Consider the following 14,756-nt stretch of genomic DNA (forward strand, 5'->3'; position numbering starts at 1 on the left):
TGACCGTGAGGCCCATAGAAGTCAATTGGTCCGTCAAAAAAAACGGACGGCACATGGAAGGCTTCCGCGTGCCGTCCGTTTTTGACGGATTCTTAGCCCTAGCAACGGCAGGGCATGCCAAAGTTCACAGACTGGGACATGTGACAAGTTCAAATAAAGTTCAATACCTTCCGTTTTCTTAACGGAAACACAGATGCGAAACGGAAGCACAATGTCCGTTTAAAACGGAAACACGGAACAGACACACGGAAACCACACAGACACCAAAACGGACACACGGATCCGTCAAAAACGGCAGAGAAAACGGTGATGGAAGTGTGCATGAGGCCTAAGAGGCGTCTAACACACTGGAGGACCCGGCACTTCTATGTATTACATTGACAGGCTATTAATTACATTGAGAACTGTGTAATGCTTCATCTGCCTTGTGGTGGCGCTGCAGGGGAATTAAACACTTTTGCTGCTGGGTTACCCAAAAATGACAGCTCATCGCTGGGGGTGCCAGTAGTGGGACTTTCTGTGATCAGCTTATTGTTGGGGGACCAATCTAACAAAATGTGATTGTCAAAAAAAAATAAAATTTAAATATACTCACAATAATTCTTCTGTATAATCATGACAACCACCTACTTTTTCGTGGTAGATTTCGCAGTTCGCTCTGTTGTTTATAGTCATTGTAATATGGTTAACATTGTTTTATTATATTTCTAGTTAAGGGGTTGATTTCATTGGGATCTGTTTAAATCCAGAAGACCCAGAAAACTCCTTCAAGACCCATTAAAAAATGTAATGGCTTAAAATTCTTAAAAAAGTTTAAAAAAAACTATCGTGGGTGGTAAGGGGCACATGACCCTATTGCCATGGTATCCAGACAATTCTCAGTGCGCCCCTGAAGTGAAGCATATAACGACAGGTGTAGACTACTGGATTTGCAGCAAGGTTGGATTGGTCCACCACACCGGATCCTCCACTAGGCCCTGGTTCTGACGTGATGACCAGACTGAGCCACGGCGGGGCCAACCTCCCCCTGCTGATCACTGCTGGGGTTTATAACTACTTGGGGTCATTTATAGATATCATATTTAGGGGTCCCTCAGAATAATGTCCTCAGATTAGTGTAAGGTATTCCTGACTGATAACTAGGGAGAAAGTGTTGGATGTTATATGTAATATTGGTTACGCTTCTCCTGCCCTCCTTACAATGTACTAAATAATAGTCATACTGTCTACAAATGACGATACTAAACAGTGCCCCAATAGCACCGCCAGACAATTGCCTAAATAACAGTCTTTCCATTGGTTCAGGATCTAGTGCCCGCTTCAGTAATGACCGGTGATGTGCACTTGGGAGGTGGGGGGTGGTTGTGGTGAGATTGTGAGGTCCTTGCCGTTGCTGATGGAATTACCGGCCACAGATATATACATGCTTTCCGTTGTAGGAGGTAAAGCATGTAGTTACAACCATATACATGTGGAGCATGCTGGCAAGATGGCCGGCTTGTTGTTCTGTGTGACCGGAAGACTTGGGGTCAATGGCACCCCTACTTGATGCAAGGACCTTCTGCTAGAGCCTAATAGGCCTAAAGATGGTGGCTGCGTCTGCATAGTTTGGGCCTATTGCCCCCCTAAACCATGGTGGCTGGCTGCTTATGTTTCAGCATTATATTGGGCCACCGAGCGGATAAAAGGTGAGGCCTCATGCACACAGCTGCATTGGTTTTGTGACCCGCAAAACCATTGGTCCGTTTCGGTCCATCAGACCGCAAAAAAAATATTTTTTGTACATCCGTGTGTCATCAGGACTCACGGATCCACAACAATTATACAACCAGTATTGGTGAATCCGCAAATCCGGACCGCAAAATTATATGTCTGAGACTTTGCGGTCTGGATTTGCGGCTCCCACACGGATCCGTGTAAACCACGGTCGTGTGCTTGGGCCATAGAAAAGAATGCGTTCACAATTTATCCTACAAAAATTTGGAAAAATTGCACCTGCAAAAGCACGGTCGTGTGCATGAGGCCATAATCTGATGCGTTTCCCAGTAGAAAAACCTGCGTCACCCACTGAAAAAAAACTGTAAAATCCATGTGTAGTTGTCACATTTGGTATGTGGACACACTGGGCCGTACCGGTATGGCAGCTGGCTAACAGGACAGAGGTCACAGTCTATAGTTTGTATAGTGTACCTGTGGTAGCTCAGACAGTAGCAAGACAGGCTTGGCTGGGACTAGGCAGCAGGCAGGCGCCAGGCGTGGTGTAGCAGGACAGGCATTGTACACAGCACAGCACGACTTCAGCTCAACACGGCACTTGAACAGGATAGCACGGGATACAGGTTACAGGTAGAAGGAATGGGGAAAACTGGGAACTGGAAAACACTTAGGAGACCATTTGAATAGACATACTAGGATAACGACAACAAGGCTCAGGCAAGGCGGGAAGGGGCAGAGCCCTTCTTATAGTCCAGGGTGCTCTGGGAGCAATCAGCTCAATCTCACACCTGTGTGCGCTCTGGCTCCAAGGCTGAGCTCGCGAGCGCACCCTGGTGGTCACTGTGGATCAGGACGGCCGCATGTGCAGACATCTCTGGAGAGAAGGGTGTCGACCAGATGGAAGGAGTTCGCGGTCAGCGGCCACAGACGTTACAGTATCCCCCCTCTTACGCCCCCTCCTCTTGAGACCAGAACGAGATAGAAACTTCTTATTGAGGGTAGAATTGAGATTCTCTTCTGGCTCCCAGGACCTCTCTTCTGGACCAAACCCCCTCCAATCTACTAAATAAAAGGTTCTTCCTCTTACTTTTTTTGTGTCCAGGATCTCCTTAACCTCAAATATCTCGGAAGAACAGCCGGGGGCAACTGCAGGGCTAAGAGTCTTAGAGTTGCGGTTCAGGACCACAGGTTTCAGGAGGGAGACATGGAAGGAGTTGGGCATCTTGAGGGTAGGAGACAGCCTAAGCTTGTAGGAGACAGGGTTGATTAGTTGCAAAATCTCGAAGGGTCCAAGAAACCTGGGAGCAAACTTGTACGATGGCACCCTCAGCCGGATATTCCTAGAGAATAGCCAGACCTTAGTACCTGGAAGAAACTGGGGAGGCTCTCGTCTTGTGTCTGCCTTTCTTTTCATGTGGTTGACCGCCAGCAGAAATGAAGATCGGGTCTGCTGCCAGATTTGTAGAAAGTCCCTGAATGCAAAGTCAGCTGTAGGCACCTGGGACGTAGTGGAAACAGGGAGAGGTATTCGAGGGTGTTGGCCATAGACAATGAAGAATGGACTCTTAGCGGCGGACTCACTAGTATAGTTGTTGTAAGAGAACTCAGCCCAAGGAAGCAGCTGCACCCAGTCATCATGCTGCCTTGAGATAAAGTGTCGTAGATAGTTCTCCATAAACTGGTTTATTCTCTCGACTTGACCATTGGACTGGAGGTGGTAGGCAGAGGAAAAGTCCAACTTCACAACAAGGAGTACGCAGAGGGCTCCCCAGAACTTTGAGGTGAACTGAACCCCCCCGATCCGACACAATATGCATAGGCAAGCCATGCAGATGGAAGATGTGTTGGACAAAGAGATTGCCCAGTCGAGAAGCGGACGGTAGGCTGGTCAGTGGAACTAAATGAGCTATCTTGGAGAATTGGTCCACCACCACCCAGACCGTACTGCAGCCAGCAGAGAGAGGCAGGTCCGTGACAAAGTCCATAGCAATATGCTGAAAGGGGGCATCGGGCACAGGCAGCGGCTGGAGCAGGCCCGCCGGTTTGGAGTGGGCAACTTTATTTGCTGCACACACCATGCAGGAGGAGAAAAAAGCCGGGATGTCTTTGGGCAGCGTGGGCCACCAGAACTGACGAGCGATCAAGTCTCGGTCTTACGGACATCCGCGTGCCCTTCCAATTTGGGACTGTGTCCCCAGCGGAGGATTCTTCTGTCTGCCAGACGCACAAAAGTCCTCCCCAGGGGAATGTCTCTAACTTGCAGAGGGTTGACAGAGATGATGCAGGACGGATTAATGATATTCTGTGGAGACTCCATAGTGTCCTCTGTCTCGAACGACCCGGACAAGGCACCGGCCCTCACATTCTTGTCGGCCGGACGGTAGTGAAGCTCAAACTGGAACCGGGCAAAGAACAGCGACCACCTGGCCTGACGGGGATTCAGTCGTTGGGCCGTCTGGAGAAAAGTGAGGTTCTTGTGGTCCGTATATATCAAGATGGGATGAACTGCGCCCTCTAATAGATACTCTCATTTTCTTATAAATAAAGATGGATCGCCCCCTGTGGGCAGAGACTGTTGGAACACTGAAGCTGCGTGTCATGGTCTCTCCGGCCGGCCTCTCTCAGATCCATCATTGAGAGAGCATTCTTTAATTTGGAACTCATAGACAAATGCAGATAATGTCCAACGTTAATAGACAATGTAAATTCTGCAGCGACAATATATAGGGTATGTGCACACGGTAGCAGGCTTTTACATTCTGAAAAGACAGACTGTTTTCAGGAGAAAACAGCTGCCTCGTTTCAGATGTAAATGCTCCTCCTCGCATTTTGCGAGGCTTCTCTGACAGCCGTAAATGTTGAGCTGTGCTTCATCGAGTTCAATGAAGAACGGCTCAAATTACGTCTGAAAGAAGTGTCCTGCACTTCTTTTGACGAGGCTGTATTTTTACGCGTCGTCGTTTGACAGCTGTCAAACGACGACGCGTAAATGACAGGTTGTCTGCACAGTACGTCGGCAAACCCATTCAGATGAATGGGCAGATGTTTGTCGACGTATTGTAGCCCTATTTTCAGACGTAAAACGAGGCATAATACGCCTCGTTTACGTCTGAAAATAGGTCGTGTGAACCCAGCCATATATATATATATATATATATATATATATATGATCCAAAATACAATTGAACATGGTTCAATACTCAAAATACATATGCAAAACTAAAAATCGACCCTAATTGAGTATTATAAACCAGAGTGATGACGGTATAAAATATAATTTTATTGATTAAAAATTAAAACAACAAAGTACAACGGAAAATATGCAAAGCTGAAACAACAAAAAAGCTGGTGCAGATGCGGTAAGTAACTACTCTCTGCACTGATGAGCCAAACAGTATCTACATGTAACAAGCAGGTCACATCAATACCCCAGTTTTATGTAAATTTAGAGTAACAATGATAATGTATCTAGTCAAAGAAGGTAATCAGTCTACACAGTGCTGGATGATGAAGTATCTCTTATCTAGGAAAGTCACAGCCATAGTCACATAGATACAATAGAAGTTTCAAAAGCACAGTGATGTGGAGCGAATAACACGGATATACCTGGAGAGTCAGAGTGAGAGTCAGAGGGAAAGTGAACCAGCCGCCTCGACGCGCGTTTCCCAGTGTATTCCTCAGGAGGCGTGAGGAATACACTGGGAGGAATACACTGGGATGCAAGCGTTTTCTCGCCGGACACTATAGTCACAGGAACGGACAATTTAGGCGAAAGTCCTTCTTTACCCAGGGTTGTCTCTCCCACTAACCCTAGGCTCTGGGGCTTTTGGGGACACAGACGCACAAGACAGCCTCCGAGGCCACAATATAGACAGAGTCCAGAGGTGCGTCTGCGTTGTCTCTCCTGTGTAGACAGCTTAAACTGGTCCGTCCTCACAGACTCCTTAGGAGGATTAGCATCGGAGGACAGCAGGGGTTGCTGCAAAGTAGGAACTGGACTAGGGAGTCCTTCTTCCCGACGAGCTTCTTGGAACCGTTCTCGGATCCTTATATCAATCTCGGGCGGCAAGCTCGTCCTTAATCCTAGGAAACAGTCCCTGCCAGAATGTAGCCACCAGGGCCTCATTGTTCCACAACATTTCTCCCGCTAGGGTGCGGAAGTGGATGGCGTACTCGCCCACGGAGATGTCTCCCTGGCGTAGGTTCAGCAAGAAGGCGGCTGCAGACGAGACTCGTCCAGGCTCCTCAAACACCATGCAAAATGTCCGTAGGAACCCCTGGAAGTCACAGGTCTCTGGTCTTTGTCTCTCCCAGATAGGGTTCGCCCATGCAAGGGCCCTCCCAGTGAGGAGAGAGACGATGAACGCGACCCTTGCGCCATCAGACGAGAATGCCCTTGCATACAGGCTAAAGTGGAGCTGGCACTGGTTAAAAAATCCACGGCAGGTCCTCGCGTCTCCATCATAGCAGTCAGGAAGCGGCAAAGAAAATCGGGGATCAGCACTGCCAGGTGGTGTAGTCTGAGGATCAGTACTGCCAGGAGGTGTAGTAGGAGTAACGGCAGCTTGCACCTCCAGCCGACGTGCAATAATGTTTAATGCCTGGAGGAGTTGGTCTTGTCGAGGACGGAGGTCTAGCATATCATCCCATATCTCCTGTGACGTCGTCATGGTCTTGGATTGACCAGTGGGGTCCACGGCCTGAGAGCCTACTGTCACGTTGGGTACGTGGACCCACTGGGCCGTACCGCCTTGACAGTATGGCAGCTGGCCAACAAGACACAGTCTATAGTTCGTATAGTGTACCTGTGGTAGCTCAGACAGTAGCAAGACAGGCTCGGCTGTGACTAGGCAGCAGGCAAGCGCCAGACGTGGTGTAGCAGGACAGGCGTGGTAAACAGCACAGCACGACTTCAGCTCAACACGGCACTTGACCAGGATAGCACGGGATACAGGTAGCAGGAACAGGGAACACTGGGAACTGGGAAACACCTAGGAGACCATTTGCATAGACATACTAGGATAACGACAACAAGGCTCAGGCAAAGCGGGAAGGGGCAGAGCCCTTCCTATAGTCCAGGGTGCCCTGAGAGCAATCAGCTCAATCTCACGCCTGTGTGCGCTCTGGCTCCAAGTCTCGGCCCTCAATCAATATTTTGCTGTTCTGTTCTCGCCACCATCTTCCACACCTCTTGCTGTACGGTTACGTTACATCGTTTTTGAGATGCTTAGGCCTTTTTTACGGTATGTGAATGTAATTTTTTTTATCTTCTGAAGAGACCAGGTTAAAAAAATGCGTGATTTTAACGTTTATGCTTTAAAAATGGTCCCTTGAAAACAGCTTCGTATTTTATAGCCGTTTTTACTTTAGCGTGTGAACATAGCCTAACAGAGGCTCCAACTCCAATGTGAACAGAGTCTAAGGCCTTGTTCACACGGTGCTAAAAAAAACTGACGTGTAATTGCGTAAAAAACGCTAGCGTTTTTGCAAATTGCTGTTTAAATTACAGGCATTTTCGGCACGTTTTCAGGCGCGTAATTAGGACAGCCATTGACTATTGGAATTTGTCACGTTTTCGGCGCGTTTTACACACCAAGAATTGACCTGATGCTTATTTTTTTACACAACTCGTTTTTTAAACATGCGCGCGTAAAAAAAAACGCGCCATATGCACTACAATGCATTTTTCCATTGATGTCAATGGGAAGCTTAACCCCTTCACTCTTTAGCCACTTTTGACCTTCCTGACCGAGCCTCATTTTTCAAATCTAACATGTTTCACTTTATGTGGTAATAACTCCGGAATGCTTTCACCTATCCAAGCGATTCTGAGATTGTTTTCTCGTGACACATTGGACTTTAAGTTACTGGCAAAATTTGCTCGATATGTTCAGTATTTAATTGTGAAAAACACAATTAACACAATTGTTGCTAATTAACATCCCCCATATGTCTACTTTAGATTGGTATCGTTTTTTGAACATCCTTTTATTTTTCTATGACATCACAAGGCTTAGAACTTTAGCAGCAATTTCTCACATTTTCAAGAAAATTTCAAAAGGCCATTTTTACAGGGACCAGTTCAGTTGTGAAGTGGCTTTGAGGGCCTTATATATTAGAAACCCCCAAAAAGTCACCCCATTTTAAAAACTTCACCCCTCAAAGTATTCAAAACAGCATTTAGAAAATGTCTTAACCCTTTACACATTTCACAGGAATTAAAGCAAAGTAGAGGTGAAATTTACAAATTTCATATTTTTTGCAGAAATACATTTTTAATACAATTTTTTTTATAACACAGAAGGTTTTACCAGAGAAATGCAACTCCAATATTTGTTGCCCAGTTTCTGCAGTTTTAGGAAATATCCCACATGTGGCCCTAGCGTGCTACTGGACTGAAGCACCGGCCTCAGAAGCAAAGGAGCACCTAGTGGATTTTGGGGCCTTATTTTTGTTAGAATAAATTTTAGGCATCATGTCAGGTTTGAAGGGCTCTTGCGGTGCCAAAACAGTCAAAATCCCCCAAAAGTGACCCCATCTGGGAAACTACACACCTCAAGGAAATTATCTAGGGGTACAGTGAGCATTTTGACCGCACAGGTTTTTTACAGAAATTAGTGGAAGTAGGCCATGAAAATTAAAATCAACATTTTTTCAAAGAAAATGTAGGTTTAGCGATTTTTTTTCTCATTTCCACAAGGACTAAAGGAGAAAAAGCACAGTAAAATCTGTAAAGCAATTTCTCCCGAGTAAAACAATACCCCACATGTGGTAATAAACGGTTGTTTGGAGACACGGCAGGGCTTAGAAGGGAAAGAGCGCTATTTGGCTTTTGGAGCTCAAATTTAGCAGGAATGGTTTGCGGAGGCCAGGTCGCATTTACAAAGCCCCTGAGGGGACAAAACAGTGGAAACCCCCCACAAGTGACCCCATTTTGGAAACTACACCCATTGAGGAAATTATCTAGGGGTATAGTGAGTGTTTTGACCCCACAGGTTTTTTTGCATAAATTATTGGAAGTAGGCCCTGAAAATGACAATCTAAATTTTTTCAAAGAAAATGTAGGTTTAGCAAATTTTTTCTCATTTCCACAAGGACTGAAGGAGAAAAAGCACAGTAAAATTTGTAAAGCAATTTCTCCCGAGTAAAACAATACCCCACATGTGGTAATAAACGGCTGTTTGGACACACGGCAGGGCTTCGAAGGGATGGAGTGCCATTTGGCTTTTGGAGATCACATTTAGCAGGAAAGGTTTGTGGAGGCCATGTCACATTTACGAAGTCCCTGAGGAGACAAAACAGTGGAAACCCCCCACAAGTGACCCCATTTTGAAGACTACACCCATTGAGGAAATTATCTAGGGGTATAGTGAGCGATTTGACCCCACAGTTTTTTTGCAGAAATTATTGGAAGTAGGCCCTGAAAATAAAAATCTACATTTTTTTCAAAGAAAATGTAGGTTTAGCTTATTTTTTCTCATTTCCACAAGGACTGAAGGAGAAAAAGCACCACAAAATTTGTAAAGCAATTTCTCCCGAGTAAAACAATGCCCCACATGTGGTAATAAACGGCTGTTTGAAGACACGGCGTGGCTTAGAAGGGAAAGAGCGCTATTTGGCTTTTGGAGATCACATTGAGCAGGAATGGTTTGCTGAGGCCATGTCACATTTACAAAGCCCCTGAGGGGAAAAAACAATGAAAACGCCCAAAAAGTGACACCATTTAGGAAACTACACCTCTTGAGGAATTCATCTAGGGGTGTAGTGAGCATTTTGACCCCACATGTAAAGGATCTGCCAGGCACAGCTTCGGGGTTAACTCCCAGAATTAATCAGTCAGCACCTGAGGCTACATCCCTGAGACTGACTCCTGCTTCCACCACTGTGGCTGGCAGGCTTAGGAGTGGGAGAGCCTATCGTAACCTGGCCAGACTCAGCTAGCTCCCGCCCTCGGTCTATTTAAGCCTGCCCTTCCTTTCCCTCTGTGCTGGTTATTCTTTTCTTGTGGTTTCCTGGCCCAGCTACAGCTCCTGCTATTTTTGATCCTGCTCCATACAGACCCTGGCTTACCGACTACTCTTCTGCTCTTCGTTTTGTACCTCGCACACTCCTGGCTTGACTCGGGTCGTTCACCACTCTGGTTGCTCACGGTGTTGCCGTGGGCAACTGCCCCTTTTCCTTGCTTGTGTTCCTTTGTATGTTTGTCGTGTTTGTCATGCACTTACTGAGCGCAGGGACCGCCGCCCAGTTGTACCCCGTCGCCTAGGGCAGGTCGTTGCAAGTAGGCAGGGACAGAGTGGCGGGTAGATTAGGGCTCACTTGTCCGTCTCCCTACCCCCCGCCATTACACCACAGGTGTTTCATAGAATTTATTAGAATTGGGCAGTGAAAATAAAAACAATCCTTTTTCTTCAATAAGACGTAGCTTTAGCTCAAATGTTTTCATTTTCGCAACAAATAAAGGAAAAAAAAGAACCCAACATTTGTAAAGCAATTTCTCCCGAGTACGGCAATACCCCATATGTGGTCATAAACTGCTGTTTGGGCACACGGCAGGGCTCAGAAGGGAAGGACCGCCATTTGGAGTGCAGATGTTGCTGGATTGGTTTCTGGGCGCCTGTGGGCCCAAAACAGTGGAAACCCCCCAGAAGTGACCCCATTTTGGAAACTACACCCCTCAATGCATTTACCTAGGGGTGTAGTAAGCATTTTAACCCTGCAGGTGATTGGCAGAAATTGGTGTGCACTCGATGTTGCAGAGTGAAAATGGGATTTTTTTCCATAGATATGCCAATATGTGGTGCCCAGCTTGTGCCACTATAACAAGACAGCTCTCTAATTATTATGCTGGGTTTCCTGGTTTTAGAAACACCCTACATGTGGCCCTAATCTCTTGCCTGGACAGTCGACCAGGCTCAGGAGTGAAAGCGTACCATGTAAAATTGAGGCCTAATTTGGCGATTTACAAAGTATTGGTTCACAACTGCAGAGGTTCTGATGTGAAATAATAAAAATAAACCCCTGAGAAGTGACCCCATTATGGAAACTACACCCCTCAAGGCATTTATTAAGGGGTGTAGTGAGCATTTTCACCCCACAGGTCTTTTCCATAAATGAATGCGCTGTGGATGGTGAAAATTCAAAATTTATATTTTTCCCTAGATATGCCATTCAGTGGCAAATATGTCGTGCCCAGCTTATGCCACTGGAGACACACACCCCAAAAATTGCTAAAAGGGTTCCCCCGGGTATGACGGTGCCATATATGTGGAAGGAAACTGCTGTTTGGGGACGCTGTAGGGTTCAGATGGGAGGAAATGCCATTTGGCTTTTGGAGCGTGGATTTTGCTTGGTAGTAGTTTTGTTTGGAGTCTTACTGGTGTTTCCGTTTATAATGTGGGGGCATATGTAAGCCGGGCAGAGTATATAAGGGGCATAGTCAGGTGGTATAATAATGGGGTAAAAAAAAACAATAAAATGATCCATAGATGTGTGTTACGCTGTGACACAATCCTTTCTGCACAGGCCGGTGTCGCACTGATATATGGCGTCCTTTATTATCCCCCTTTTGATCCACACTCCGCGCCTTTGCAGTTTGGGGAATTTTTCTGGGTAGTGTTGTCCTGGTATAATACGGGCACCGTCGCTTCCAGCAGATATGTTTGGGCCCTCCCTTTCCTGGTTCCCTAATTTTAGGTCCTTGATAAATCGCCTCTTCAAACAGAAGAAATGTTCCCCTCGGGCACAACTGCATATTTTTTTATTTCCTGACTTATTGGAGCCATAACTAATTTTATTTTTCATAGACGTAGTGGTATGAGGGCTGTTTTTTTGCGGGACGAGCTGTAGTTATTATTGGTACCATTTTGGGGTACATGCAACTTTTTGATCACCTTTTATCCTATTTTTTGGGAGGCCAGGTAAACAAAAAACGCAATTCTGGCACAGCTTTTTTCGTTTTTTTTATACAGCGTTCACCATGCGTTATAAATTACATGTTAACTTTATTCTGCGGGTCAGTACGATTCCGGCGATACCTAATTTATAGAACTTTTTCATGTTTTACAACTTTTTGCACAATAAAATTACTTTTGTAAAAAGAATGTCTTTTTTCTGTCGCCAAGTTGTGAGAACCATAACTTTTTAATTTTTTTGTCGACGGAGGTGTATGAGGGCTTGTTTTTTGCGGGACGAGCTATAGTTTTTATAGGTACCATTTTTGGATACGTGCGACTTTTTGATCACTTTTTATTCTAATATTTGTAGGGCAAAGTGACCAAAAAACAGAAACTCTGGTAACGTTTTTTACGGTTTTTTTTACGCTGTTCACCGCGTGCAATAAATAATATAATATTTTGATACCTCCGGTCGTTACGGTCGTGGCGATAACAAATACATATGGTTTATTATTATTTTTCAATAACAAAGGACTTGATAAGAGTAAAAGGGGGATTGTGTTTTATTTGATTACTTGAAACTTTTATTGTTTTCAAACTTTTATTTTTTGCACTTTTTTTTACACTTTTTTATACTTTTTTTACACTTTTTCTCAAGTCCCACTAGGGGACTTGAAGGTCCAACGGTCAGATTTTTTTTTTCTAATACATTGCACTACCTATGTAGTGCAAGGTATTAGATCTGTCAGTCATTCACTGACAGCAAGCCGATTAGGCTTCGCCTCCCGGCGGGGCCTAAATCGGCTTCCGTAATGGCAGAGCAGGAGACCATTGTGTCTCCTGTTGCCATAACAGCAGTCGCCAGTCCTGATTGCCTGTCAGGGCTGGCGATCTGCTAGTAACCGCTACGATGCAGCAATCGCTTTCGATTGCTGCATCGAAGGGGTTAATGGCAGGGATCGGAGCTAGCTCCGGTTCCTGCCGTTACAGGTGGATGTCAGCTGTACAGTACAGCTGACTTCCACCGCTGATGACGCCGGATCAGCTCCTGACCCGGCGCCATCTTGCCGGCAGCTACGGAAGCCGATCAGGCTCCCCCGCCGGGCGGATCTTGACCGGCTTCGGTGCTAGGCAGACCGTGAGGCCAGTATTAGGCCTCCGGTTGCCATTGCAGCCACCGGAACCCCGGCAATTTCATTACTGGGGTTCCGATGAGCTGCAAACACCTTAAGTGCCGCGATCGCGTTTGAGCACTGCACTTAAGGGGTTAATGGCGGGGATCGAAGCTAATTTCGGTCCCCGCCGTTACAGCCGGATGTCAGCTGTAAGATACAGCTGAGATCCGGTGATGGAAGGCACCGGCTCAGCTTCTGAGCCGGTCCCAAACATTCGGCGTATAGGTACGTCAAGATGCGGGAAGTCAATGCTTTCCATGACGTACCTATACGGCAAATGTCGGGAAGGGGTTAAAGCATGCGTTTTTGACGTTGATGTTTTAAAAAACGGCGCGTAAAAATTTGCCGCATAAAAAGGAACATGTCATTTTCAAGCTGTTTTTTATAGTGTCGATTGAAAAATACACTCCAAAAACGGCTCAAAAATATTTTTTTGCTTTAAAAACGGCTGAAAATCAGAGGCCATTTTCCCTTGAAAACAGCTCCGTCACTTCCAGCCGTTTATACTTGTGCATGTGAACATTGCCTAAATGTTATTGCAGAGCCGGTAAGGTTTTTGGCCACCAAACATAATTAGAACTGCATAACATGCCATTATTATATCCTTGACAGTGAAAGAGTTAATTTAAAAAGTTACGCTAATGGAATATAAAAGTATTATCTTTTTTGCAGATACCCCTTTAAACTTTGGGGCTTCATGCCGACTCCGAGATTGTATGGCCCTAGAGTTATAGCTCCACTGGGGACAGGGATCAATGGGAGTTAATTCTCTATACAGAGCTGTGGTATATGTCAGTGCTATGGAAATAACACCGATGAATGTGAGTTGTGGGATCAGTCGACATGAAGCAGGTCACGTATGACCCTCATTCCCTTATCTGTCCCATATAGTTTAGGCAAACAAATGTACAAGTTATATCGTGCTGAACTTTTACCTACAGACCTAACATTAGTCACGTTACAAAATGCTGCACTTGTCCCCGATCCCTTCCACAGATCATCCAGGCCGTCTGCTGAATCGACATTTCACAATAACTTGCTATGATAGTTTGGACTTAAAGGGCACTATTCACCTACACATCATGGAGGCAGATATATTGTGAGCCCAATATACATAAAATCCTCATGAAACAAATAAAGACTTAAACTTCACAGAAATTTCAGTTGTGACTACTGTAACAGAATTCCTGCCTAGTTTTAAGAATCATTTCTAGGCAGACTTAAGACATCACCAAAGTGTCTCCAGTAAGAGCACCATAAGAGTGACCCCAATAATAGTGCCCACTCAAAGACAGCACGAGCAGTTCCCTTTACACAGCCATACAATTAATTATTAAGATGTTGACTACCTGCTGCAGTCACAAGGGGGAGCTCACTGTATACATGATGGCAGAAATCTACATCTGCTCCTAGCAGAGGGAGCGGGACCACCCGAGGCTCACTACATTTACTATAATTTACGCCGGAAACTGGCCTAAAAATTATAGCGGAAACCTACGTCAACTTCTAACTGGATGCAACATGAGGACTCCACCACCCATCATGGCCTACACATCTCTCATGACTCCAGCTCAGGTATTATTTATGAATTCATACAGTTCTTATTGAAGCATTACATAGCAATGTTATCATGGCACTGTTGTGTGTTCATTGTATGGCACTATTATGTGTACACTCTATGGCATTATACTGGGGCAGCATTAGGGTACGAACGCACACAGCGTAAACACTGCAGATTTTTCGCCACGGATTCATTGTGGAAAATCCGCAGCATTTTACAGTAGCAGCAGTGTGGGTGAGATTTCAACAAATCTTGTCCCCACATTGTGGAAAATTTCCGCCGAAAAAAACGCACATAAATTGACTTGCAGTGCGGTTTCTTCAACCGCAGCTTGTCCATTAATGCTGCGTATTCTCAGATTTTCCGTTGCGGGTTTTCCCATTGAATGTAATGGGGTGCTTAAACACG

General features: G+C 45.5%; 1 protein-coding gene across 7 annotated transcripts in view; it reads left to right on the forward strand.

Moving 5' to 3' along the window:
- ACP5 (acid phosphatase 5, tartrate resistant) overlaps positions 1 to 14,756 on the forward strand; it is a 189,442-nt gene that overhangs the window by 147,715 nt on the left and 26,971 nt on the right. The window lies entirely within an intron of this gene.

This window comes from Rhinoderma darwinii, chromosome 3 (genome assembly GCF_050947455.1).
Source record: "Rhinoderma darwinii isolate aRhiDar2 chromosome 3, aRhiDar2.hap1, whole genome shotgun sequence".
Taxonomy (NCBI): Eukaryota; Metazoa; Chordata; class Amphibia; order Anura; family Rhinodermatidae; genus Rhinoderma; species Rhinoderma darwinii.